General features: G+C 42.6%; 1 pseudogene; it reads left to right on the top strand.

Annotated features, from left to right (window-relative positions):
* LOC149185193 (protein disulfide-isomerase like 2-2 pseudogene) overlaps positions 1-26,509 on the top strand; it is a 56,396-nt pseudogene extending 29,887 nt beyond the window's left edge.
* Positions 26,510-26,864: the final 355 nt, after the last annotated feature.

Here is a 26,864-nt window from a genome sequence, read left to right as displayed (position 1 = left end):
CAAGGAGGAAAAAGGGTTGGAAAAGGTTGGGAAGGTTCAGAGGGGGTCTAAGGAGTCCCTAACACTCTTCCAGAGAGTTTCAAAAAGTTTGGATATCAAGAAACCTCATTTGTGAGCTTCTACAGGAAGTCTGCAGGGGTTCTACAGGAGGATTCAGAATTTCTACAGGATCAGGGAAAATTTTAAGAACCCCCCTAAATTTATAAGTATAATAAATGGGCGAATCTCCATGGTATATAGGAAAAATGGAAGGCGATTTTATCAATAATATAATATGTATATAAAATTTTTTGGCGAATCTCTCACCAGGCATGGCGAATATTTTACTCAATTATAAAATCTTGTAAGATCTTGGCATTACCATGGGTCAATACCATGGGTTATCATAAACCTGGAGCTTAAAAATTACTATTAGTAATTTATAAAAATTAATAAAATTAATAGTTGATTTTTATTTTATTTTTTATTTTAACCAAGCTAAAATGTTTAACATACATTAAATTACAACATCCATCTTTACTCTTGATCCACCAAGCCCCGAGAGGGATCAAATATTTTTTCACTCTATGCTAGTTTGCATATCACGATATTTGATACCTCTCGGGGGTTAGTAGATCTAGAGTAAAGATGGATCTATGCTGGTTTAATTCCCCCATTTAAATAGGCTACATTCCAGGTGAATACCATGGGTCAATACCATGTGCCATTTTGGTGAAAACCATGGGTCAATACCATGTGCCATTTTTATTTTTATTAATAATGTTTTTTTGCATGGTATTAATAACAATTTTTTTGCCCATAGGTTTCACCTAAATATAACACATTTTTTGAGTGTTCGTAAATATAAGGTGACTTATGGAGTAAATATAAAAAAATGTGTTATTTGTTTACCATACCTCTTGTTTATTTATATTTTTATTAATTTACCATACCTCTTTTACAAATATGGTATTTGGCCCATAGGATTCACTTAAATAAAACCTCTTTCTTGAACCTTCATAGATAGAACGAGGGTTATGGACTAAATATAAAAAGAGGTTTTATTTATTTACCATATGTCTAGTTTATTTATATTTTTATTTATTTACCATACCTTTTGAGTAAGTATAAAAGGACGTTTTATTTATTTACCATACCTCCACTTTACTTATATTTTTATTTGTTTACACCCTTGCATGGATATAAGGTGACTTATGGAGTAAATATAAAAAATGTTTTATTTATTTACCATTCCTCTCATTTATTTATATTTTTATTAATTTACCATACCTCTTTTATAAATATGGTATTTGGCCCATAGGATTCACTTAAATAAAACCTATTCTTCAAAATGGGCGAATGGATTCACTTAAATAAAACCTATTCTTGAAAATGGGCGAATGGAAGGTTGTAACTCCTAATTTCAAGGGCTAAATTTACCTTTTTTACCCTCTCCCTTAAAATAAGGTGGGCTATTTGAGGTGATTTGTAAAAATGTACTATGATACAAAATATTCGCCCACTAAAAATTTAAAACCCCTTAATTTCGCCAAAGGGCGAACATTCGCCCATAAAATTTTCTATGTACAGGATGTTCAGCAATTCCTACAGGATGTTCTACGATTGGATTTTAGATGATGGGTGAGTGGAAGAGGATGCATGGATGGATAGGGAGGTAGGATAGGGGTTTGTAATGACTTAGTGACAGAGAGATGAGGTGATGAGAGGGTGTGGAAAGCTAGCTTGTCTTAAAGAGGGCAGAGGAAATGGAAGGCCAAGAAGGTAGGGTGACGTGGGCAAAAGAGTAGTTGTGAGACGAGGGATCTAATTTGGAGATGAGCAGTTGGCCTGGACGAAGCTTAGATGGACGAGAGAGTGATGGAGATGCACCGCACAGTGTAAACTTAACCAAATCATCCACGTCCTGCACATAATCAAAATATTAACTAATCTATCCTAACTGTTAATGAAACCAATGAACAACAACGTTATTTCTAAAGAGAACCATGTACAGTACTGAAGAAAAGAAACATTCCAAGAGGTCTGAATGCATGAATAACTCTTACAAATGAAAACATTGCACCAAAGATTGCATGAGTAGGCATACTAGTGTTTTTGTTGAGTAGCACTGTCTGCAATTCCAGCCCCTAGAAAGAGGTGAAACTGAGAGTGCAGGCAACCCTTTTCTGGAACTCTTATCAATTCTTATCTCATTACTCTATTCTAGACATCTGAAGCAACTCTATCTTTCAACAATGACCTACTTAACCACACAACGAAATCTAACTCAACAAACTGCGTTTCAAATGCATGTAAAGAAAATCATAATGCTGAAAGGAAAGATATCAATACAAAGAAGGAGGCCCTAGGCTCTCAGGTTGGGCCCAACCCCGAGAGCTATGGCTCCTCTAGAAACTCAGAGCTGAGATCAAATCTGACTGCTTCTCATTAAAAAATAATAATCATAAGTCAAGAGGTATGCCAATGATGGCTACAAAAGAGCAAAAACAGAGCTGGCAGCTCGTAGTGCAGAATGTGCAATAGTTTTTCAAAAAGTCCTTTTCGAAGGCTGAAGCCTTATCATTTATACATCACGAGGCCCCAAGCTGGCCTCCTAAATCTATGGGACTTGGCTGACCAAACTGGGAGTGAACAACTGCTTCCACAAAATCTATTTGGCTGCCTTCTAGATCCGGTTTTGGTGGCTTTTGGAGCTCGGAGTTGGGGGTGAAGATCTCGAGGAAGGCTATTTAATGTCGTGGACAACCCCCCTACGAATCCTCAACCCCATCTTGGCTGTCTCCTAGCCCTTGTCTGCTCGGTTTTGCTCCATCATGTGTCAAAAAACCTGAAATGAGCACGTGTTAGCCACCTAGGAATAATGACTACCCTTATTCGTACAAATGACATAAACATACTAAAAAATGATGCATAAGTTATGAAAAATGAAGGATTGAGCAAGGGTAGTTAGGCCAAATGAGCCCAAAATGTTACCAAATTTGGGGCTCATCATCACCCCCCAGCTAAAATGATTGCTCATCCCTGAGCAACTAATCCAACTCCTCGTCCTTCATTGCTTTCACCGCCACTCTCACATCCCAGGCTTCTGAAGTAGGATCCTCCTCACTGGCATGGAACCCAGCCTTCCTTTCCACCTCTTCCCACTGCTTATGCTCTTCTTTTTCTGTGCTGCCTTCCATCAATCCTAAAAGCAAAGGTGGGCTTAGCTTGAGGCCAATCCAGCTGGCTTGGAGGTTCTGTATGGACTTCTTGTAGAGGGGCACCCGTACTAGAGCTTCCCTCATTCGAGTTGGAGTGTGATATTCCCTGATTTTGAGGCTGTGGGACAATGTGTTCCATTGGCGGGTGCAAGCATGAACACAATTGTCCCCTAATAGTTGCTCCATATCCTCGAAATGTGCTATAGCCTGAGCCTGCTGATCCATGTATTTCAATAAAGCTTGAGAGTCGGTTGCTAAGTGTTGGTGGGCTGATATCAATGTAGTGGGTTCCCCTGGCTCTGCTCTAATCAGCAGTGGCTCATGTAACTCTTGGTTCATGACCTCTTTGACCTCTGCTGCTCTCTTTGCTTCATGGTTCAACCATGAGGCAAATGGCATCAACTGCATATCTCCTACGACTGTGTTGGGATCCCATGAAGTCACATTAGGAAGGGCCAAATTATGGAGATAGAACTCCGATAGCTTGGCCTTGTCCTCTGATGAACTGCTATTGCATAACTCTGTGAAATGGTTGGGGTCTTGGATTTGGGAGATACCCCTCTGTGCCAATGCATTAATTTGGAATTGCAGCCACTGGTCCCGTAGGTATAGGACATAAGATTTGGCCGGTTGTCTACATTGTAGAGCATCCATGGCCCAACTGGCCATGCAGGCCAGTTGTGCCTCTTTTTGTTGCAACTGCTGTTTGAGAGCTTGTATCTCGATTTGTGCTTGCAGTTCCCTTTCCTGTAGATGCGGGGTTAGCTCCCCAAGACCAACTTGCAGTCCTTCTTTGCCTTGAGGTTCTGCTGTAGTGTCCCCTGATGCTGTGCCCCTTTCTTTCCTCTGTTCCTGTAGCTGCAGTTTGAGTTTCTCATTCTCTTCCTGTAGGAATACCCGCTGGCAGTTTCCCACGTGTTTGGCCATAGCTAATTCTCTTCGTGCCTCCTTGAGTTATTCCTCCAAGGGGCCTATATCTGCCACTCCTTTAGATTTAGCTATCTTCATCCACGTGTGGGTTCTCACTCTTTCTTCCTCCAACGCAAAGAAAAGCGGCACTGTGAATTTTTGTGGAATAATTTTTCCAGCCTCCAAAAAGTTATAATACGAGCTCAAGCTTGGCTGGGGACGAGGTTCCGGAATATGCTCTACCTCTTCTTCCCTCGGTGGCTCTACTCTGTCTTCCCTTGGTGGTGATGTGGCTGCCTCTCCCTCCATTCTTTCAGTCTCCTTGAGCCTGGCCAATGTTTCCTGTAGAACGGCCTCAGCATCCTGTAGCGGGGTTTTTGAAGCCAACCTGTCCATTCTCTCCTTCCAGGCAGTTGTCTTCGGGCTCCCGCGCTCATAAGTGACTAATATTTTTGAGGGGGACCTCTCCCTTGGCGAGGTAGGGGTGTCTTCTATGGTAATTGGGCTGCTGGATGAAGGTTGGGGCCTGCCTGTTTTGATTCTCACACTTCTCCTTGCTTTGAAATACAGAGGGATCTCCCTCTTTCATTTTTCCTTCGGCTTGGGAGGGGTACTAAGGGTGGCCAGCACAGCTGCTGCCTCCCTTGCAAGGATTTTGGCTGTCTTCCCCTTCTGTTTTCCTTTCTCAGGACTTCCTGTAGAAAGCCCTGTAGCGGCTAATTTCTGGCTTCCTGTAGAAGCTGTTTTTGATTTTCCTGTAGAAACAGGTGGCACCATTTTAGCCTGTTTGGCTGAGGGTGCTTTGTCTTTTGACTTTGCTGAGGCTGCCTTAGAGGTGCCTTCACTGACGTGGACTTGTTCAGTCCTTTCCACCCTGCTCTGTAACCTTTTCTCCCTGGGTGTTAATGTGGGTTTGTCATCCTCTGTTTTGGAAACCTGGTGTTTCTCTTGTTTCCCCTTTTGTTCTTTCTTTGGTGCTTTGGCCATGGTTTCTTGGCCTTTTCCTTTCTTCTCTGTTTGAATTGGTTCCTTCTCCTCGCTGCTGGAGGAGGTGAGCTCCTCAGCCAACATTTTGATGTCACCATCCTTAGTCAAATTTCGAAAGGCTTCCCACGAGAGAGGGACGGTGTATGTGTGGAGTGCATCCTCCACGAGGAGCTTAATGAGCCCATGATGGGCTACCTGGTCTGGCGTTCCCTCTCGTAATTTGGTGGCACATTCAGTCATGGACTGCAGGAGGAAGTAAGGAATACTTAACTTTTTTTCCGAGGGTAGGTCCATTTGGTGCCTAAGTTCTGTGAGTAGCCGGAAATGGTACCCATATACGATGTTGAATCATCCTTTGCACGTGATATATTTCATAATTTGGAGGCTGACCTCACTCCAGAGTGGTTGTAGGCTAGCTCTTCGAACTCTGTTCTTGTCCTCTGAGAATTGCTCCTCTGGCAGAAAGAACTCCTTCTTAGCCTTCTGGCCTAGTTTTCTCTCCTCCTTATCCCACGGTACCCCCATCGGGAGATCAGTGACTCTACCGATGAACTGTGGGGTGAGTCTGAGATTCAAACCTCTGAAATTGACAACGGCCAGCGTTTTTGATTTTGGCTTCAAAGCTCGCAGGAATTCCTCTGCCACCTCGTCATCGTAACCTTGAAGCTTGTCGCAGAACGACATCCACCGTGCACGAGAAAACATGTCTACCACCTCAGGGTTTTCCCGTAGCTTCTTTGAGTCTGTCGGTTCTTTCCTAATGAACCCACCCAGCATGGTGAAAGCTTGCTGTGTTAGCCGGCGCTGGCTGGCGCGTATCAAAAGATGGACCTTTGGGATTTCCTCAGACAGAGCACAGAATTACGCCTCTGTCAAGCACATAGTTTGTGAATTCACGGCTATCTACAGGTGAGCCTTGACAGTGGCTCAATTATGAACCAAATCCTGTAGAAAACTATGCATATACACTACAACGACAATTCTCATGCAGAAGTAAGACGATGCTTGCAAATTCATGCGCAGACTGTAGTTCTACATTTTTAGGACGTCGACTTCGCCACCCTTCGAACCAATTGCATGGGAGGACTAGGTTCAGGCTTACCTCATTCCATCTTGCCACCTTTGACGTGAATAGATTAATTTCCTCCGTAGCGGTGAGCTTCCTGTAGCGCAGCTTCCTGTAGAAGTCGTGCACGGGTTCTGGAGAGCATGTCAGTGGTTTTGGGCCTTCTGTGCAACCACCGGACGTTTGAACAAGCCGAGGACTCGGAGTAACAGTCTTCAGGGAATTTCGGACGCTTACTCGACTGCAAAGCGGTTGATGATAAATGAGTGGAGTGCCATACGCGATCTAGCCAGTGGATTTGAATCCCTGCGGAACTCGTGGTGCGGGGGTGAGCTGTCCCTGCTGGACCATTGGACGACGTCACCTGTTATCATTCCTCTGTAAGTCTGTCTGACCACCGAATCTTTCCCTACATATCTACCGCTGCCATTTCTGTTAGATCGCCGCTTCTCCCCGACTGGACGCTTCCCACGTGTCCATTTCCTGTCTTGTTTGACACAACCAACACTTTCCGAATCGGACGAGACCATCAGACTGGTCATGGTGGCCAGTTGAATGGCTACCCGACTGGCTCAACCCATTTATTTCCATACTCGCACACATTTTAGAGCATTGTTCATGTAATTTGATGAAAAAGGGTGAGGCACTTACCTGTGCGGCCGCGACGTTATTTTCAGGCTTTAGGACGAGGGTGACGGATCCGCTCGCTGCTGCTTCATGCACAGGCACGGGGGTTCCTTCTTGCTGACTGTTGCTGGTTACGAGACCGGTTACCTGGTTGCGGATGGTGCATGTGCGCGCTCTATGAGTTGCAGGTGCCTTCATGGTGTATGCTCTAGCCGGATCAACTGCTACAGGATTCCTGTAGGATATCCTGTAGCCGTTTCTCCTCCTTGGGTGCATGCCTAAATGGTGGAAACGGTGGAATCACGGTCACAGTCGCAGGGTCCTCGGATGGCTTTGATAAGTAGTGCATGGGGCCTCTGCATACTTTATTCCATTTGAGAATTGTTTCTTCTGAGAATCCAACGTTCTGATTTGACTGTGCAGGTATTTCCATTGCATGGCAACAGGGGTGGTAGAAGGAGGCGATAGCAGTGGGTGATGGAGAAAAACATTGGTTTGCATGCCTTCGTATTGGACTTCAGGCTTCAAATTCTTCCACACAGTCGGTCCTGGGCCGTCGAAAGATTCTATAGGAAGTTTCCTGTAGAAATATAGAACTTCATGTAGAAAGTCCTGTAGCTTCCTGTAGAAGGCTAAACTGTGATCAAATCGTGCCCAGACCTTGGAAGAGATGAGTGTTTCTGGAGGGAGTGCTGGTGAGGTCACCTGGTAGCATAGTAGGGACCCTTGTCCTTGAGTTGAGGGACCTCTTTTTCTGCATGGAATACCTGCAACCTGCATGAATTGTCAAATCTTGAGCCTGTTTTCCTGTTTCTTTGTTTGTTTTTTTCTTTCTTCCTTTCCTTTTTTTTCTCTTTTTTTTTTTTTTAAAGACAGCAGGGGTGCCTTCGTGAGGTTTTCACCCCTACCATCTGCCTTGGGAGCCTCAAAAAGGTTTTCACCCAAGGATCTTTATTATATATATATATATATATATATATATTTTTTGATGTTCAGGGTATGCCCAAACCAGAGGCAGAACCCTTCTCTATGACCAGCACTGATTTTTCCACAGTTTTGATGAATTCTTGCCTTGAAATAGGCTTTCTGTAGATCTTTAGTCGATGCCCATTAACGAGCATGGGGATGGCTTCCTCATCAATGGTCCGAATAAGAACAGACCCATTGTCATTACACTTTTCCATTGCATATGGTCCTAGCCATCTTGTTCTCAGCTTCCCCTTGAAATCCTTATGTCTGGAATCGTACAACAGCGCCCAATCTCCCGGCTGGAATTGCTTGTCATTGAGGTGTTGGTCATGCCATACCTTCCTCTGAAGTTGAACCACTTCTGAGTGGAGAAGGGCCTGCATTCGGTGCTCGTCCAACCCATTCAGCTGCAATAACCTTTCTTGTTGGGCATGGCTGAGATCTAGGACCAGCTGAGCTGCCATCCTCAAGGTGTTGTACTCGAACTCAATTGACAGCAAAGCTCTCTTCCCATAGACCATCTCATAAGGTGTGAAGCCGGTTGTGGTCTTCCAAGTGGTGTTGTAAGCCCAAGTGGCCTCAACCAGGCAATCTGCCCAATCTTTTCTACTGCTGCTCACCACCTTAGTCAAGATCCCTTCCAATGCTCTGTTGGTGACTTCCACCTGCCCATTTTCTTGAGGATGATAGGGGGTGGAAGTCCTATGCTTGATTTTGTGATGAGCGAGTAGGTCTTCAATTAAGTTGGAGGTGAACTAGCTTCCTTGATCGGTGACTAGCTCTCTTGGGTAGCCAAATTTGTAGAAGATGTTTTCTGTTAAGAACTCGGCCACCTTTTCTTCTGTCGCTGCTTTGATTGCCTTGGTTGTTGCCCACTTTGTCATGTAGTCAGTGCACACAATGATGTAAGACCTTTGCGTCGAAGGAGGATTGATTGGACCCACAAAATCCATACCCCACTTCTCAAATGGCTCAAGAGTCACTTGAGGTTGGAGAGGCATTTCGTCCCTTGGAGTCGGTTTCCCCATCCTTTGGCATCGGTCACATTGGCTGATATACCTTCTGACATCTTGATGAAGCGTGGGCCAATAGTAGCCTGCCTGTATGATTTTGAAGGCAGTTCTTTTGGCTGCAAAATGTCCTCCACAAGGCCCGTCATGACAGGTTAGGAGGATATCAAAGACTTCCTCCTCCCTTACACAACGCCTTAAGATCTGATCGGGGCCAAGCTTGAACAGGTTGCCCCCGATCCAAGTGAATGAGGCACTCTTCCTTACGATTCTGCTCTTCTCTCTTGAGGATAGGTGCGGAGGGAACTGTGTTGAGACAAGGTAGTTTGCTATATCAGCAAACCATGGAGAGAGTACTGAGATAGCAAACAGATGTTCATCTGGCATCTGGTCATCCACTGTTCCATCCTCACCTGCAGGTAAATCCAATCTAGACAAGAAGTTAGCAACAACATTTTCTTTACCTGGTTTGTCAATGATAGTCAAATCAAACTACTGCAACAAAAGTAACCATCTAATAATACGAGCATTCACATCTGGTTTATTCATTAAATATCTAATTGCAGCATGATCAGTATGTACAAATGTTTGATAGTCAGTCATATAATGTAGGAACTTGTTCAGTGCATGGACCACGACCAAGAATTCTTTCTCAGTTACAGTATAATTCAGTTCTGCCTTGGATAAGTTTTTGCTAACAAAGTATATGGCGTATGGAAGCTTTTGTTCAACTTGTCCTAAGGCTGCCCCTATGGCTTTGTTCAAGGCATCAGTGTGGATGTGGAAAGGTAGGGCCCAATTTGGACCTCGCAAGATTGGGGCAGACACCAACTTATCCTTTAATTCATTCAGAGCCTTCTGACAATCGTCAGTCCATTTAAACTCAACATCTTTTGCCAAGAGGCCAAACAATGGCGAGGCTAGCTTACTGAAGTCTTTAATGAATCTCCTATAATACCCTGCTAAACCTAAGAAACTTCAAACATCTCTTACCTTCTGAGGAGGTGGAACCTTCTTGATGAGAGCAATTTTGTTAGGATCCACCTGTAACCCTTGGCGAGAAATGGTATGTCCTAGCATGGTCCCTTCAGTCATCAAGAATTCACACTTTTCAGGACTAAGGGACAGGTTCATCTCAATGCACTTGGTTAGGACTTTTCCCAGATTGGACAATGCTTCCTGGAAGTTGGACCCATAAGGAGTGAAGTCATCCATATAGATTTCCACCGAATCATGGACCAGCTCAGAAAAGATGCTCAAGACGGCTCTCTGGAAGGTGGCAGGAGCGTTGCATAGCCCAAAGGGAAGAACTCGGTAAGCAAAGGTACCCCAAGGACAAGTGAAGGTGGTCTTATCTTGGTCTTCCGGGCTGATTTGGATCTGATTATACCCGCTAAACCCATCTAGGAAAGAGAAAAACTTCTTTCCTGCCAGTCCATCCAACACTTGATCTATGAAGGGTAGAGGAAAGTGGTCTTTCTTGGTGTTCAGTTCTCGGTAGTCCACACAGTTTCTCCCGTTTTTCTTGGGAACCGACACCAGAGGGGACACCCATTCGCTATCCGAGATGGGGTAAATGAATCCTGCATCCAACAGTTTTTGCAATTCTTCCTTGACAATGTCCTTAAGGGTTGGATTCATTCTCCTTTGGGGTTGCCTAATCAGTTTACAATCTTCTTTGATGTAGATGTGATGGGTACAGACCGAAGGATGGACTCCTTTCATCTCCTTATATCTCCAAGCAAAAGCATCTAGATGACTGGCCAACAGACTACACAGCTCCTTTTCCTGGGAAGGAGATAGGGAGGAGCTGATCTTTAACGTTCTCTCGGGGCCAAACTCCACATTTTTGACTCTGGGAGTGACTAGATTGGTCACACAAAGGTCCACTAAGGTGCTGGCTTGGGCATCCTCCACCCATTTCTCTAAGGACAATGCACTGGGAGGTGGATTTTGAATCAAGGTCTCAATCAAATCATCCTCGGTTGGGGGACCTCCCCTAGTGGTGTCTAGGGTTCACAAGGGTGCAGAGTACACCTCATCCTCTTCTCCTTCCTCCAACCAAACTAGTAAGTCATGCTCTAATAAGGGTTGGGCAGGAGGGTATAGGACTAGATGCTTGGACATAGGACCATTTTTGATGGTCATGTTTCCTGCACGGCAGCTTATGTAAGCATCCGCAGTGGCTAACCAAGGCCTTCCAAAAATAAGGGGGTATCCAGTAAGCTTTGCCTTTGGTTGAAGAACCAAGAAGTCTGCAGGGTATTCCCAAGAGTCAACAGAGACCAAGACATCCTCTACAATCCCTTCGGGAGTCACGGTGGAGCGATCTGCTAGTTGTAGGACTGTCGAGGTCTTTCTCAAGGAACCCTGAAGGTTGAGTTTGAGCATGGTATCTCTGGTCATCACATTAATGGTAGCCCCCAGATCAATCAATGTGTGTGGTATGATGGTGCCATTGATGTGGACATCAACTACAGGACTCCCAGGATCCAAATACTTTGGGCAGATTACTTGCCCCAACATAAGATCAGACAGTTGTCCTATGACGTTGATGGTTGAGGCTTCTCTTTTTCGCCTGCCTGGGTGTCTGAAACACTTTTCCTTAACCAGTTTGTTGTATATCGGTACATCTTTGATGGCTTGGAGAAGTGGTATTCTCACACACAACTGTTTGAGTTCTCCCAGAAGCTCATCCTCCTCTGGGTTGGGTTGTGTGGTTGCTGTTAGTCTCTCAGGAAAGGGTGGAATGGCTTTTGGTTCACTTTCCTGTTTATCTTCCTCGTCCTCTGGGGGAGGAGGTTGGCGATCCGGAAGAGTCTTCCCAGATCGCAGGTTGATCTCATGGATCTCCACAGCATAGGTAGGGCATGTTGTTTCTCCAACATATACCTGCTGGGCCTGTCGGTTGTTGGGATTCGGGTTCGGTTGAGCAGGCATTTGGGGTTGTCTTGGAGGAGCAGGAGGTAATGGTTGTGGTTGAGCTGGTGGTGGAGGCAAAATGGCGGGAGGAGTGTTGTACTGGGGCCTCCACCCCGGTTGAGTATGGTACTAAGGTGGGTAAGACCATGGGGGAGGTACAGACCAGGAAGGATGAGCAGGGGGGACCCAGGAAGGCATAGGGGCAGATTGGTTGGGGCTATAATAAGCTTGGGATGTCCCTTGCATCCCCTGCTGGTAAGGTCTCGGTCCATGTGGCCTCCTTTGGTTGAGGAAATAGAGAGGTTCAGTGTGCACTTCCGTCCCTTGGTACATGGCTTGAAGCCCAGGTAAGGTTGGACATTGGTTTGTGGGGTGGTCCTCCTCACAAATGAAACATACCTCTACCGAATGTAATGGGCACTCGTTCTTAGGGCGCTTCCTTGTACACTTAGGGCAGAAGATAGCCAAAGCCCTCTCAGCTTCCTCTTTCTTCTGCTGGCTTCGGAATGTATCAAGTTGCATGGCAATGGTCTGTCTCACCTCACTCTTGAGGTCCTCTAATTGATTCGCAAACTCATGTTTGGAGAAAGGAGTACTAGCTGAGAGGGGGTTTCCTCTACCTCTTTTCCGGGCTTCCCTAGAGTGGTTCCTAAACACAGTCTTTATATCCTCATAAGGTAGTTGGTAAATATCTCCTCCAGCTAGCATGTGAAGGGTATCTAAAAGGTCTTCAGGGACTCCTCGGAGCAGGACCAACTTGAGAGATTCAGGGTCAAGTGTGCACCTGGCCCGTTTATAGCTAAGTTGGAACCTTTCCTCGTAATATTCTAAAGACTCATCACTCCCCATGGTCATCCGAAAGATTTCTCCCTTGGCTTCCTTGGACCTACAGTAGTCCCGGTATTTGGTATTGAAAGCTTGCTGCATCTGAGCCCAAGTGGTGATATTGTTCCCAGGTAAGCCCATGAACTAGCGTAATGCTGCATCCTTAAGGGTAGAGGGGAAGAGTTTCAGGTTTTGCCCATCTTCGGTATAGTCATAGGTTCGACAAAGGACGACAAACTCAAACAGGAAGGTATCAGGGTCTTCAGTAGTCAGTCCATGGAAGTGAGGTAAAGCGGAGGGGCTTATGTTTTTCATTTTCATGTCTCCATTGGTCTCTCGGATGGGGAAGGCACCTTCTATTCTCTCATCCTCTCTCCTATTGTCAGCCATGGCTTCAGATGGAGTGTTTTCTAACTCTTCTTCTGTTATAGGATCTTCGTATATCTCAGGAGGCTCGCCTATAGGTTCTTCTGGATCACTGTCACCAAAGAAGAGAGAAGGGTGACTCAGTGATGTGGTGGGGGTTTTGGGTAAGAATTTTCCTATTTTATCTTGATTTCTACGAGGCATGAAATGGAAAGACTTTTGATTGCTTTTGTTCTTTTTTCTGGTACCTGCAAAACTAAAATAGATTGAACTGCAACTAACTATCTTGCTGAAATGGAAATGCGGAATTGAAATGAAAGCATGAAAGAACTAATCTATTTTGCTCAAATGAAATTGCAAGAATGAAATGCTAGGCTACGCTTGCGGAATTGAAATACTAATCTACGCTTGCAGAAATGAAACTGTGGAATTGAAATGCTAATCTATGAAAGCAGGAAATATCTATGCTACTTTTGCGGAAAGGAAATTGCAGAATGGAAATGAAATAAACTACTTAGCAGAAGGCAAGAGTAGGAAAATAGAAGAAAAGCAACAATCACCAATACTCTGACGCTTCCCCGGAAACGTCGCCAAAAAGATGGTGGGCTCCAGTATTGTAGCAATAATGCTACAACTCCTGGGACTCCCTTCTTTAATCTTATCAACCCGGTAGTTCGTAACAAACTTGGAAGCGACGGTGCTGTATGCACAAGTACTAGCTCTTGCCGCAGCTGTCACTTGGTCAGCTGGCACAAGTCCTCTAGGAGCTTAAGCCAACTTCTATGAGCTCTAGAAGAAGCTTTTTAGTTGATGGATGAAAGCTAACTCGAAGGAAGCTAATCTAATTGCAAAAAGGAAACTGAAAGTCAAAAATAAACGCAAACCCTAGCAAACCCTAATTCTACCAGCTAGTCCTACTGACGCAAAGGAGAGCATGCAAACTACTGAAAGAGATGCCATTACTTCTAGGAAGGTAAAATACATGTGTCTAGACTACCTCTATCTCAAGAAAATGTCTTTTTGTATTTTTGATTAAGTTGTTGGGATTATCATGCATGTGCTTTTAACTATTTTTGACTGTGCAGAGGTGGATCAAGGAGGAAAAAGTCTTGGAAAAGGTTGGGAAGGTTCAGAGGGGGTCTAAGGAGTCCATAACACCCTTCCAGAGAGTTTCAAAAAGTTTGGATATCAAGAAACCTCATTTGTGAGCTTCTACAGGAAGTCTGCAGGGGTTCTACAGGACGTTTCAGAATTTCTACAGGATGTTCAGCAATTCCTACAGGATGTTCTACGATTGGATTTTGGATGATGGGTGAGTGGAAGAGGACGCATGGATGGGTAGGGAGGTAGGATAGGGGTTTGTAATGACTTAGTGACAGAGAGATGAGGTGATGAGAGGGTGTGGAAAGCTAGCTTGTCTTAAAGAGGTCAGAGGAAATAGAAGGCCATGAAGGTAGGGTGACGTGGGCAAAAGAGTAGTTGTGAGACGAGGGATCTAATTTGGAGATGAGCAGTTGGCCTGGACAAAGCTTAGATGGACGAGAGAGTGATGGAGATGCACCGCACAGTGTAAACTTAACCAAATCATCCACGTCCTGCACATAATCAAAATATTAACTAATCTATCCTAACTGTTAATGAAACCAATGAACAACAACGTTATTTCTAAAGAGAACCAAGTATAGTACTGAAGAAAAGAAACATTCCAAGAGGTCTGAACGCATGAATAACTCTTACAAATGAAAACATTGCACCAAAGATTGCATGAGTAGGCAAACTAGTGTTTTTGTTGGGTAGCACTGTCTGCAATTCCAGCCCCTAGAAAGAGGTGAAAATGAGAGTGCAGGCAACCCTTTTCTGGAACTCTTATCAATTCTTATCTCATTACTCTATTTTAGACATCTGAAGCAACTCTATCTTTCAACAATGACCTTCTTAACCACACAACGAAATCTAACTCAACAAACTGCGTTTCAAATGCATGTAAAGAAAATCATAATGCTAAAAGGAAAGATATCAATACAAAGAAGGAGGCCCTAGGCTCTCAGGTTGGGCCCAACCCCGAGAGCTATGGCTCCTCTAGAAACTCAGAGCTGAGATCAAATCTGACTACTTCTCATTAAAAAATAATAATCATAAGTCAATAGGTATGCCAATGATGGCTACAAAAGAGCAAAAACAGAGCTGGCAGCTCGTAGTGCAGAATGTGCAAAAGTTTTTCAAAAAGTCCTTTTCGAAGGCTGAAGCCTTATCATTTATACATCACGAGGCCCCAAGCTGGCCTCCTAAATCTATGGGAGTTGGTTGACCAAACTGGGAGTGAACAGCTGCTTCCACAAAATCTGTTTGACTGCCTTCTAGATCCGGTTTTGGTGGCTTTTGGAGCTCGGAGTTGGGGGTGAAGATCCTGAGGAAGGCTATTTAATGCCGTGGACAACCCCCCTACGAATCCTCAACCCCATCTTGGCTGTCTCCTAGCCCTTGTCTGCTCGGTTTTGCTCCGTCATGTGTCAAAAAACCTGAAATGAGCACGTGTTAGCCACCTAGGAATAGTGACTACCCTTATTCGTACAAATGACATAAACATACTAAAAAATGATGCATAAGTTATGAAAAATGAAGGATTGAGCAAGGGTAGTTAGGAAAAATGAGCCCAAAATGTTACCAAATTTGGGGCTCATCAGCTGGTCTCATGACCCAGGGTTTCAGGGACCCTAATCGTCAGTTACCGTTTATTGCAACTTTGGACTTGCCTGACTTGTCGTGCCTTACGAACGATCCAATTAACTATCTTCCGTTTTGGCCGCCAATGCCGAATAATTTGCCTAGTGATATTCCTAAGTATGAAGGCAAATCAGGAGAGGACCTGTCGAACCATGTGATGACTTATCACCTCTGGTGTGCGTCTAATTCCATTTTAGATGATTCAATCCGTTTAAGGCTTTTCCAGCACACTCTAATTGGTCTTGCGGCCAAGTGGTACATTGAGTTACCGCGAGCCACTTTTTATAACTTTAGTCAGTTAGCTACTTCGTTTTTAACTCATTTTCAGTTGCCAGTCAGATATGACAATGGCACGGAATTATTAACCTCATTAAAGCAGTCAACGTCCACTTACATTTCAGATCACATTCATGAATGGAGACGTCAATGACGTTTAGTGAAAGTTTTTATTCCGGATCAGATCTTAGCTGAATGGTTTGTAAAATCTTTATTGCCGAAGATCACTGAAGATGTAGCTAAGGCCGGAGTCGTTACTGAAGAGCAAGTAATTGCTCAAGCTCAATACCTTGACTTAGTTTATACGCAGTCAGGTACATTACACGAGAAAATCCCCGATCTTCCTAAACAAAATCAAATAACTACAGCTCCTTCAGGGTCTCATGCCGCTGATGGTATGATTGGTATGGTTAATACCAAAAGTAAGAAGAAATCTTCCAAGAATTCTTCTCCTATCATAACTTTACCAGATTCCCCGACAGGAGATTCTTCCGTGGAAATTTCCGTCGATATTCATGTTGTAGAGTCATCTACAGCCAAATCAAAATCCGGCGGTAAGAAGAAAGGAAAGAAGAAAAATAAAAAAGATAAAAATTTGAAAGAGAAACCAGAAAAAGCGGAATCAACTGATGAGAAACGCAAACCTTGTTATCCTTGTCTCATTTGTGACGAAGAGCATTTTACAAGAGACTAACCTCATCATGCAGAGGTTGTGAAAATTGTCAAAGGTTCCCAAACGCTTGCTATTTTGAAGGATCCTTTTCCTAGTCAAGATAGTAAGATGGTAGGCTCTTCCTCAAATGCCTCTGAGGAACCCATAATGATGATGTCCCATGTTAGGATTGCAACTCGATCACATGATTATGGTAGTAAAAGTCCTATTGATGGTAAGGAAGAAGAATCTTCTCATTCAAACCCATCAACTTCAACTCCCGGTTCCGATCCACTACAAATCGAGAAACCTAACCTAGACTTAGTAATCAAACCGCCCGCCAAGGGTATACTTCGAAAGTCAGCTTTCAATCCACATGCGAGAGCAGCTCAGAACTATAACATTGTTGAAGATTTGGCTGTTTCACCTTCAGCAATGTCGGCTTTGGAAGTGCTGCAATCATGCCCAGCACAGCGTAAATTACTATTGTCGGCTATAGGAGCTGTTGACATTCAGGACTCGAACCTTATAATTTTCGATCTAGAAAATAGTACACCATGCTTACCTCATCAAATGGCTTTCCAGATCCCAGTGTTAGTAAAAAACAGACCTTGTTATAGGACTGTGATTGATGAGGGAGCCTCAACGTGTATTATGTCGATACAGTGTTGGAGATCGCTTGGTTCTCCTACGCTAAATCAATCCTCGACGATTCTAAAAGCCTTTGATGGCCGTGGGTTTCATCCTTTTGGCATTCTACAGGATTTACCTATAGGGGTTGAAGGCAAAACTGTTAATCTAGATGTGGAGGTGGTTGATGCCCCTCTAGATTACAACCTTCTCTTGGGTTGTAGTTGGTCTTACGCTATGACAGCTGTCATTTCATCGGTCTTTCAGCTTATAAAGTTCTCTCATAATGGAAAGATTGTAACTATAGACCAGCTGACTTACTTTTCATCCAACCCAGCCTCTTCTGAAGTATTCAGCATGTCAGCAAAACAACTATCCCATATAAGGATGTTGGAGTAGGACTAGTTAAAGATTCTGGTTTACTAGGAACTTTTCCTTTTCCTCCTATCAACACATCGTCTTCTACTGCAACCATTCATATGATTTCGTCAGACACTATTGTTTATGATGATCCTTGGATCGTACCTTCCGAATCTGAGATAGACTCATTTGGTGATGTTATGCCTTTGAGTCCATATGAAATTGCGTATCAGGCTGTGCAGTCGTTTTTCGACCCATCTTCAACCAAAATTGACTTAATGAATGTGGTCCATGAGGAATCACTTTCAATATCAAACTCGGATTCAACAATGTTTTCGGAACTTGTTCACACTGATGAGGAAATTCGTGAAATCCTATGTGTCGATGATTTACCATGGGAAGATCTTCATCATAGATCTTCGTTTTTACCTGATATTGATCGTTTTGAAAATGATTTTTCATCTATTTTTATGACTGAATATGTCAAGGAACCTCAGAATCCAATGAAAAATCTTGATTCAGAGTTAAATTTGGGAAACATTTCTCGAACTATTCCTATTGATATTTTGGTTAAGCCTAGAATTGTTGAAAACATTCATATAGGTGCCTCTTGTACGAAAGATGAAATTCAAACATATAAGGCCCTCTTTCAAGAATTCCGTGACGTTTTTGCCTGGTCATATGACGAAATGCCAGGAATTGACCCAGCAATTATTGTTCATGAAATCATAACTTACCCGGATGCTAAACCCGTCCTGCAACGTTTGCGTCAGATCCACCCGCGAAACGCTGCTGCTATTAAAGCAGAAGTTGAAAAATTACTCAAAGCAGGTTTCATTTATCCGATTCCGTTAACGGATTGGGTATCGAATATTGTTCCCGTTAATGAAAAGAAGCAAGGGGCAATAAGAATATGTATCGATTATAGGGACATTAATTGAGCCTATCCAAAAGACAATTACCCAACTTCCTATATTGATCAAATCATTGATGATTGTGCCGACAGTGAAATATTCTCCTTCATGGATGGTTTTTCCGGATACAATCAAATCAATATTCTACCTGCTGATCAACCAAAAACGGCTTTCATTTGACCGTGGGGGACATTTGCTTATTGCAAATTACCTTTTGGGCTCAAGAACGCCAGGGCAACTTTTCAAAGAGCCATGTCTTACGCGTTTCTTGACATCAAGCACATTGTGCAACCCTATCCCGATGAATTACCTACTCATTCATTACATCGAGCTGATCATCTCATCCATTTACGAGCAATCTTTATGAGGTGTAGGCATTATCGAATTCGGTTGAATCCACACAAGTGTGTTTTCTGTATAGAAACGGGTCGGTTACTGGGGTTTGTTGTTTCGAAAGCCGACATTTGAGTCGATCCCTCGAAGGTTGAAGCTATTGTCAAATTGCCTCCTCCTTCGAGTCTTCGCCAACTCCAAAGTCTGCAAGGGAAAGCAAACTTTTTACGTCGATTCATTCCTAACTACGCCGAGATCACAAAGGGGTTTACCTGGTTGTTGAAACAGAATACTCCATTCTTTTGGGACAAGATAGATGATAAATATTTTGATGCACTAAAACACGCGTTGACCCATGTATCGTTATTGCATCCTCCCAACTACAACCAGGACTACTTCTTGTATCTCGCCGCCTCCCATTCCACCATTGGAATGGTGTTAGTTCAGGAAGATGAATTCGGTACTGAACATGTGATATATTACCTTAGTCGAACTTTAAATCCAACTGAGCTAAAATACTCACATGTGGAGAAATTGGCATTGGCAGCTGTTCAAGCTGTCCAACATTTTCATCATTACATTTTACTACGTAAAACTACAGTAATTTCTGATTGCAACCCTATGATCTATATTTTAACCAAACAATTGCTAGGGGGCAAGTACTCCAAATGGATCGTGATCTTGCAGGAGTTCGACTTGGAGTTTGAAAAGTCTAAGTCGAAGAAATCTTTAGTTTTTGCGGAGTTAATGTGTGACTTCCTGCGTGCTGACACGGAAAATTTGGCGGAGGAGCCCATTGCGGATGAATCCTTGTTTCTAATCAGCACTTTAGATCCATGGTATGGGGATATCATCGTTTATCTCCAGACCCAATCCTTGCGGCCAGAAATTTCAAGGTCAGAACCTTGAAAAATACGATTCCAATCCCAACAATTCAGAATTATTGGAGATACTCTTTATCGCCGTGGGGCGGACTCTGTTTTTTGACGTTGTTTAACTCATGAGGAAGCTGAAAGGGTTCTGAATGACTGTCACTCTGGAGCGTGTGGCGGTCATATGTCTGGGTTTACCATAGCCCAAAAGATATTGCGCGCTGGCTACTTCTGGCCATCTTTGTTTAAAGATTGTATCAACGCGGTCCGAAAATGCCACAATTGCAAAATTTTTGATCGAAAGATGCGCGCTCCACCTGCTCCTCTCCACCCTATAATTGCCGTCGGTCCTTTTGCGAAATGGGGTATCGATTTGATTACATGTAACCCTCACTCAGCCGGGGGGCATGCGTATATCATCCTTGCGGTAGATTATTTTACAAAGTGGGCCGAGGCGATGCCTACATTTGAGGTAGACGGCAAAACAACTGCGATTTTCATGTTCAATCATATAATTGCTAGGTTTGGTGTTCCACAAGCGATTATCACTGATCATGGGTGTCATTTTCGAAACATTATGATGACTGAACTTACAGGCCAACTTGGCTTGCGTCACGACAGTTCAACTCCATATTATCCACAAGCTAATGGTCTGGTTGAAGCCATCAACAAAGTTCTAGTCATCATGATCTGACGAATCATTGGGATTCATAGGTCGAATTGGCATAACATGCTATTTTCAGCGCTTTGGGCGTATCGAACCTCAGTAAAAACGTCAATGGGGTTCACTCCTTTCCAACTAGTTTATGGTCTGGAAGCTGTGTTACCCATTGAATGCGAAATCCCGTCATTGCAAATGGCCATCGAGTTACTTTCAGCCACTTTCAAAGAGGAAAAACGTTTGTTATACTTGGCTCAGCTAGATGAGAATTGACGTGATGCTGCATTAGGAATCGAAACTCATGCCAAATGTATTAAAGCTCAGTATGATCGAAATGTTACCCCTCGAAATTTTTCGGCAGGAGACCTAGTCTTATTGTACGATCAAGCAAATGATAAATTAGGCACTGGAAAATTCGTACCTATGTGGCACGGTCCTTATGTTGTCAAGCGAAAACTGGCAAAAGGAGCCTATGAATTGGTAGAATTTGACGGGGTCTCTTTAGGTAAACCCAGAAATGGTCTTTACCTGAAGAGGTATTATGCTTAAAAATGGGCGTGGAGATTTTTAGTTAGGTTAGTTTTCTTTCTAGCTGGTGTGTTTTAGTTTAAAAAAGTGTGCTTAGCTTAGAGAGTGTTTTTCGTCATTATTCCTGCTTATCTTGGTTTTACTCTTGATATTGCAGATGTCGATGCCTCTCCAAACATACATTGGTTTTGCTAATGGTGCTTGTCGTAATACACAGAACATTTCTTCCGTAGCTTGGGTTATCTATTCGCCCTCTGACGAGTTGATATCTATGCATGGGGTAAGCCTCGGTCAAACAATGAACAACATTGCTGAGTATAGTGCAGTGATTGAGTTATTATCTGAATCTATTACATTGGGATTCGAAGTTTGATAGTGAGGTTAGATTCTGAACTCGTTGTATTACAGCTTAATAGAGTATATGCCATTAGAAATCTAGTGTTATTGAGATTATTTTTGAGACTTCGTCTCTTGGAACGTGAATTTGACTATATTGAATATCAGCATATTCCAAGATATTTAAATACATTAGCAGATGCAATTGCTTCTCGAATGTTAAGTAGACATTTGCAATAATCATACAAGTAAATTTAAAAACATTCGATAACATGTTTTACAAGATAAGCTGGTAATAGTGATATAGTATAATATAGGAGTGTGTCAAATATACATCGTCTTCGATCATAGGTTGAAAAACACCTTATGATCGGCAAAAATGATAGTACAAAAAGCAAAAAAATGTCATATGTGTCTACAACAGGTGATCATCCTATCACTGGTGATGATCTCGAAAAGAAACCATTGTACGAGCCACCTTACAAAGAAACCTCCTGAAAGGTCCTGGGACCCCAATCACATAGCGCTGTAGCCTAAGAGGAATGTCATCTATTCCGGTCTCTGGAATGTCTCCTGTCAAACACTCTATATGGCTCTCCAATTCGGCCAAGGTCTCTACTGATTCGTCCTTTGGGGCTGGTGCCGCTGCAGCTGGTTGTTTCCTCTCATAGGGCCAGAGAGCGGCTGGTCACCGTGGACCCACATCTGCATTTGAAACTTTTACTATCAATTTTGGGCGAGATAAAAACAAAAAAAAATTAAATTAGGAAAATGTTGAAAATGTTTTTACCTGAGTCATCCCATTACTCTCCTGGTGGAAGAGCCATGTCTAGGTCACCACGAAAATCTACCCCAGCGTAAGGAAAGTCTTGAATAGCAAAAACCTGGTTTTCCAACCAATGGAAATTCTCAGGAGTGAATTGAACGACCTCTGTCCCCTCCTCAGGATGATGGGCCATAACTGCAACCCATCGCATCAGTTTGGGCTCTCGAGGAAGTCCAGCTCCAACAGTGAGGTGTTGTGGGACCAACATTGGGACCCTCTCCAGACCAAAGCTCACAACTAAAGCACCATATCCAAAGGTCTTCAGTTGTCTGTTCTTGGCTCTAGTCAGTTGGCCTTTTATATTAGCCAACACAGCGTCACACCAGTTGAAGATGGTGCCTCGAAAGAAGTCAACTACCATCCGCATCTGGGATCCAGTGGCTACATGTAGTGCTGCGCTCCCGTAGAGCCTGGTAACAGTAAACGCAATTACCTTGAGTTCAGGAAGGGATATGGTTTTGATATCTATCGCTTTGTCTCTAGTCTGTTTGTTACAAAACTCTAGCCGGAGGCTATCGACAGACTGGCCACCTGGCCTAGTCCCGAATAGAGTCAAGTGTTCACCTCTCTTAGGCAAACCAGTCAAAAAGTAAATGTCTGCCGACTCCATTTTGAGCTGGTGACCACCAATGAAGAAGCACTGGTCCTGTATGCTCCACCTGTCTACCAGCCACTGCAAAAAGTCCACCTGGGCCCTCATGCTAGGTATGGCCCAAAATTTGTATAAGCCGCATGCCTTCAATGCATCAATCGAAGGTTGATGATTTATCGCGGCAAGATCTACATCCTCATGCTCCCATTCTCGCCAATCAAGCATGATGTATACTCTACATTCAACAAAAAGGTGAATTAGAATGTATAAAAGCAAAGTTTTTGGGTGAAAATTGAGAATTTTAGGTTTAAAAACCCTTGCCGTGGGGACCACACCCTCTCTGTTAGAGACAGTGCATGGGTCTGCACCTTGCCTTCACGACAGGTGCGGACCCCTGACTTTTTTCCCGTTACGAAAAAGTCGGGGTCTGTAGGTTACCTGTGCTGTGCCTGCGGGCCCCCGCGTGCGGGTTTCTAACCTAAGAATCCTTTAAAAAATGAAATTAAAACCTAAAAACAACTTTGAAATGGATGAATTGAAAGAGTAGGATGATGTGGATTACCTGGAGGAGACGGCGTTCGATTCCAACGGACGGATTTTCCACAATCTTCACGGGAAGTTTCTGACCAAAAGCTCTATTTTCTCACCCAAAACTAAAACGGTAAAAATGAATTCACAAAAGCCCTTTTTATAATTTTTTTGAATAAATGAGTTTTAATTTGTTTATGTTTCACTTTAAAGAGGTAACTTTTGAAGCTTTTTTATCCATTTTAAACAGGTATGAGTAATGTTTGAGTTTTTGTTCAGGATAACGGATTTTTCAGGCGAAATCGGTCATTTTCGACGAAAAAACATTAGAGTCACCTTTAAGCTCTTTTTTGACTCCTAAAACATGAAAAGATCGCCGAGTTTTTCTTTTTAAGCTCATTAAAACGGAACTAAAAAGACGGTCCACTTACAACTCTTTTTCTGACCATAAAAACATGAAAAGATTGCCGGATTTTTGTCATTTCAAATTCGATATTAGTTATAAAACGACGTGTCATTGATCAATTTTTTACTTTTTCGGATCAGAGGCACTAATTACGAAAAGTACTCGTTGGTCGTAATGATCAAGTGGTTCTCTCAAGTATTATTTTATACTTTTTCGGGCTTGGGAAACACAAATTTATGAAAAAGGACAACCATGGAGTCTTCTTAAGTTTTTTTAGACTCTCTAAAATTTAAAAATGCCGAGTTTCTCCTATACTGGACTCGTTAAAATTTAACAGTAAAGGACCTGTTCAATTACAAATAGGAATAGACCACTCCTTCTTAGGGTTCGAATTTAAACTAAGTTGGACTCATACGAAGGATGAGCTTATAATCAAGCAAATGTTATCCTCCTCAAGCTTGTAAAAAATAAAGAGGTACTTGATAGAAATGGTGGGGGAAAAGAGAGAAAAATGAGCCTGTTTGTCATACTTTGTAACCACTCTTGAACACGACACTTTTATTCACCTGGGTTGGGAAATCTGTTGCCTAACAGTTGATCAAACCATATTGAATGTCTTCAGCCGGTTTCTGGGTATTAACTTTGGGTCAATTGTCACCAAACCATCTGCTGTGTCGTATGTGTTCAAGAGGTCAGTGCAGATAAGCCATTCATCTGCAAAATATCCATCATCTATTTTGACCATCCCTGAGTCAGTCCTTGCAACTAAATTTCTTCAAACTTGATCTATGATTTCGTGTTGTGGGCTTGCCTACGAGGGATTGCTTTCTATCGAATTCAGATCATTATCTAGAAAGATGATCTAGAAATCGTCAGTACCTTGGGATCTGCATGCCTCAATGGCAGGTTTCTCGCCTTCGACGATAGGTTGCATCATTGACCTTCGATCAAAGGATTGCGTGACATGTTCGACATCAACACATCTATTCACATCTCATGGATTGTACTGAGTACTTTGAGAGCCATTGACATTACTGGTGGTTTCTCTCACACTTGTTAATAGTTTACATCATTGACTGGTAATCAAGTGGTTTCTACCATGTTTGACTTAGACACATTCATTCACATGGTTAGAATCGTACTATTTCGGGAAGTAGAAATGAAGACCCTGGATCTAGTTTCCGCCATCCAGGCTGCGAGGAATTTTGTATTAATTATACAGTGGACTACTCATAAACAGATGGCTGCGTCCATATTGTGTCTACATGTGTCTATACTTGTGATGTATTACAAGATCATTCCTATATCAGAGCAGTAGTTAGTATTCTAGTTAGTTTTGATCTGAGTATGGGAATGCCTACCTCAGTGATGATATGATCTCATTTATATATTTTGCATTGAATGTTTTTACAGGTTCCAACCGGGCTCTCCACAAGATGATCCTCGAAATGATAAAGTACTTCACTCTTCTTAGATGATAAATGAAATCCTTATCTACTACAGACTTCGCACTTTAGGGGGAAATCTGTTACACAAAATATTGTCACCATGACTATTTGCAGTCAATATGAGTCTATCATCATTCATACTGTCCTCCTAAGCAAGTCTCAAACCTCAGCTCTTCATGTCAAGCTTTGAAAATGAGAGAAAGACCTTAAAAATCAATAAACCTCTGGTTCTGCACTTTCTCTCACTATTGCCTGCGGTCCCGCACCCCCTGTTCATGTTACCTGCGGACTTGCCCGCTCTGTCTCTAAAGGAGTGGGTGCGGACCCCTGTGAAAGTCAAAAAGGCGCAAGTTTATTCTAAAAAACTCACTTTGGGTTAATTCTAGATGATTCTAGAAGGAATTTTGACGTGGATGGTTCGCTCTTAGGTGGTTCATGCATCCCAAAAGAGAAGGAGCTAATCCCTTGATGAGAGGAGCTATCCCTTTGAAGGAGGGCTTTATCCCTTTGAAGGTGGACCTAGTAACTTCCCTCCATTGCACTATAAATTAAGGCATTGGGTTGGTTGCTAGGGAGGTTAGAAGCGGAACATTTTTGAGGGTAAATGCTGGTGGAATTGAGACTTCCTAGTTAAGCTTGAGAGGAGAGATCACATACCTTTTGGCTTCATTGGGAAGAGAGTGAAACTTGTCAAAGTAGAGGGGACTTCTTGTTGGACCCTGGGAGGAGCTTGTAAAACATCAAGGCACAGGTTGTAAAGTTCTTCTTTGATTTGAATTAATCCAATTGGATTCATTTTTCTCAACAAATTGTCTTATGTGATTTGTTTCATGAATTCCTTGATCATCATGATAAGTATGCTTTATGATATTGGCTTTTTAGGTGCTATTTAATTTGTGTGCTTGTTCATGTTTGCAGATTCGCTACAAGAGAGATCATTTGGATCAAAGGAGCGAGGCTCCCACAAAATTGCATTGGACCCAAGGTAGGCCTAAAACACTTGTTTTCCTTTGTTTATAAATTGCATATTTAGAGAAAGATAGTTTTTGATTGGCTTGCTTGTCACTAGATATCATTAGATACTAGGGTGGCCGGTCTTGTCCGCAAGAACGACTCATTCCGTGTGACAAAATTTGTTCTCTTCCATTCCATATCTCCTCAGATGCCTTGGACACTATCATTGGTTCAACATTAGGACAGGAGGAAAATTAGCAATCATATGCCATATACTTCATTAGTAAAAACTTATCACCTACCAAGCTTAATTATACAATGAAAGAGAAAGAGTTCCTAGATGTGGTTTTCCCTAGCAATAAGTTTAGACACTATATTACGGGATATGAATTATTTATACACATGAATCACTCTGCCATAAAATATTTGATGAAAAAACCTTTAACTAGTGGTAGGATAACTAGGTGGTTTCTTTTACTGCAGGAATTCAATGTGACTATAATTGATAGGCTAGGAAAGTCAAATGTGGTAGCTGATTATCTTTCTATATTGAATAATCATGGACAAGCCATTCGTATAGATGATTAATTTCTCACTGAGCACCTTTTTTTTGTTTCAACAAACTCCTCTTGGTTTGCTGATACAACAAACTATCTTGTCATGGGAAAAACACAACCACACCTGTCTGCTAGGGAGAGGAAAAGTATCATTCAGAATAATGCTTCATACTCCTGGATCAAAGGAGAGCTATTTTACACAAGACATGATCTTATTATCCGTAGATGTGTAAGAGAGGAATATGTGTTTTCCATTTTAAAATATGCCCATAATGAGCCTTGTGGAGGCCATTTCAAAAACGAAAGGACAACATATGAAATCCTTCGCACTAGATACTTTTTGCCTTCCTTGTTTAATGATGCCAAAAAATATGTTAGGCACTGTG

This window comes from Pinus tabuliformis, chromosome 3_2, assembly GCF_031772625.1.
Source record: "Pinus tabuliformis cultivar Carrire ecotype Pingquan chromosome 3_2, CPIR1, whole genome shotgun sequence".
NCBI lineage: Eukaryota > Viridiplantae > Streptophyta > Pinopsida > Pinales > Pinaceae > Pinus > Pinus tabuliformis.
Note: the sequence above shows the minus strand (reverse complement) of the source record. Positions and strands in the feature narration are given on the sequence as shown.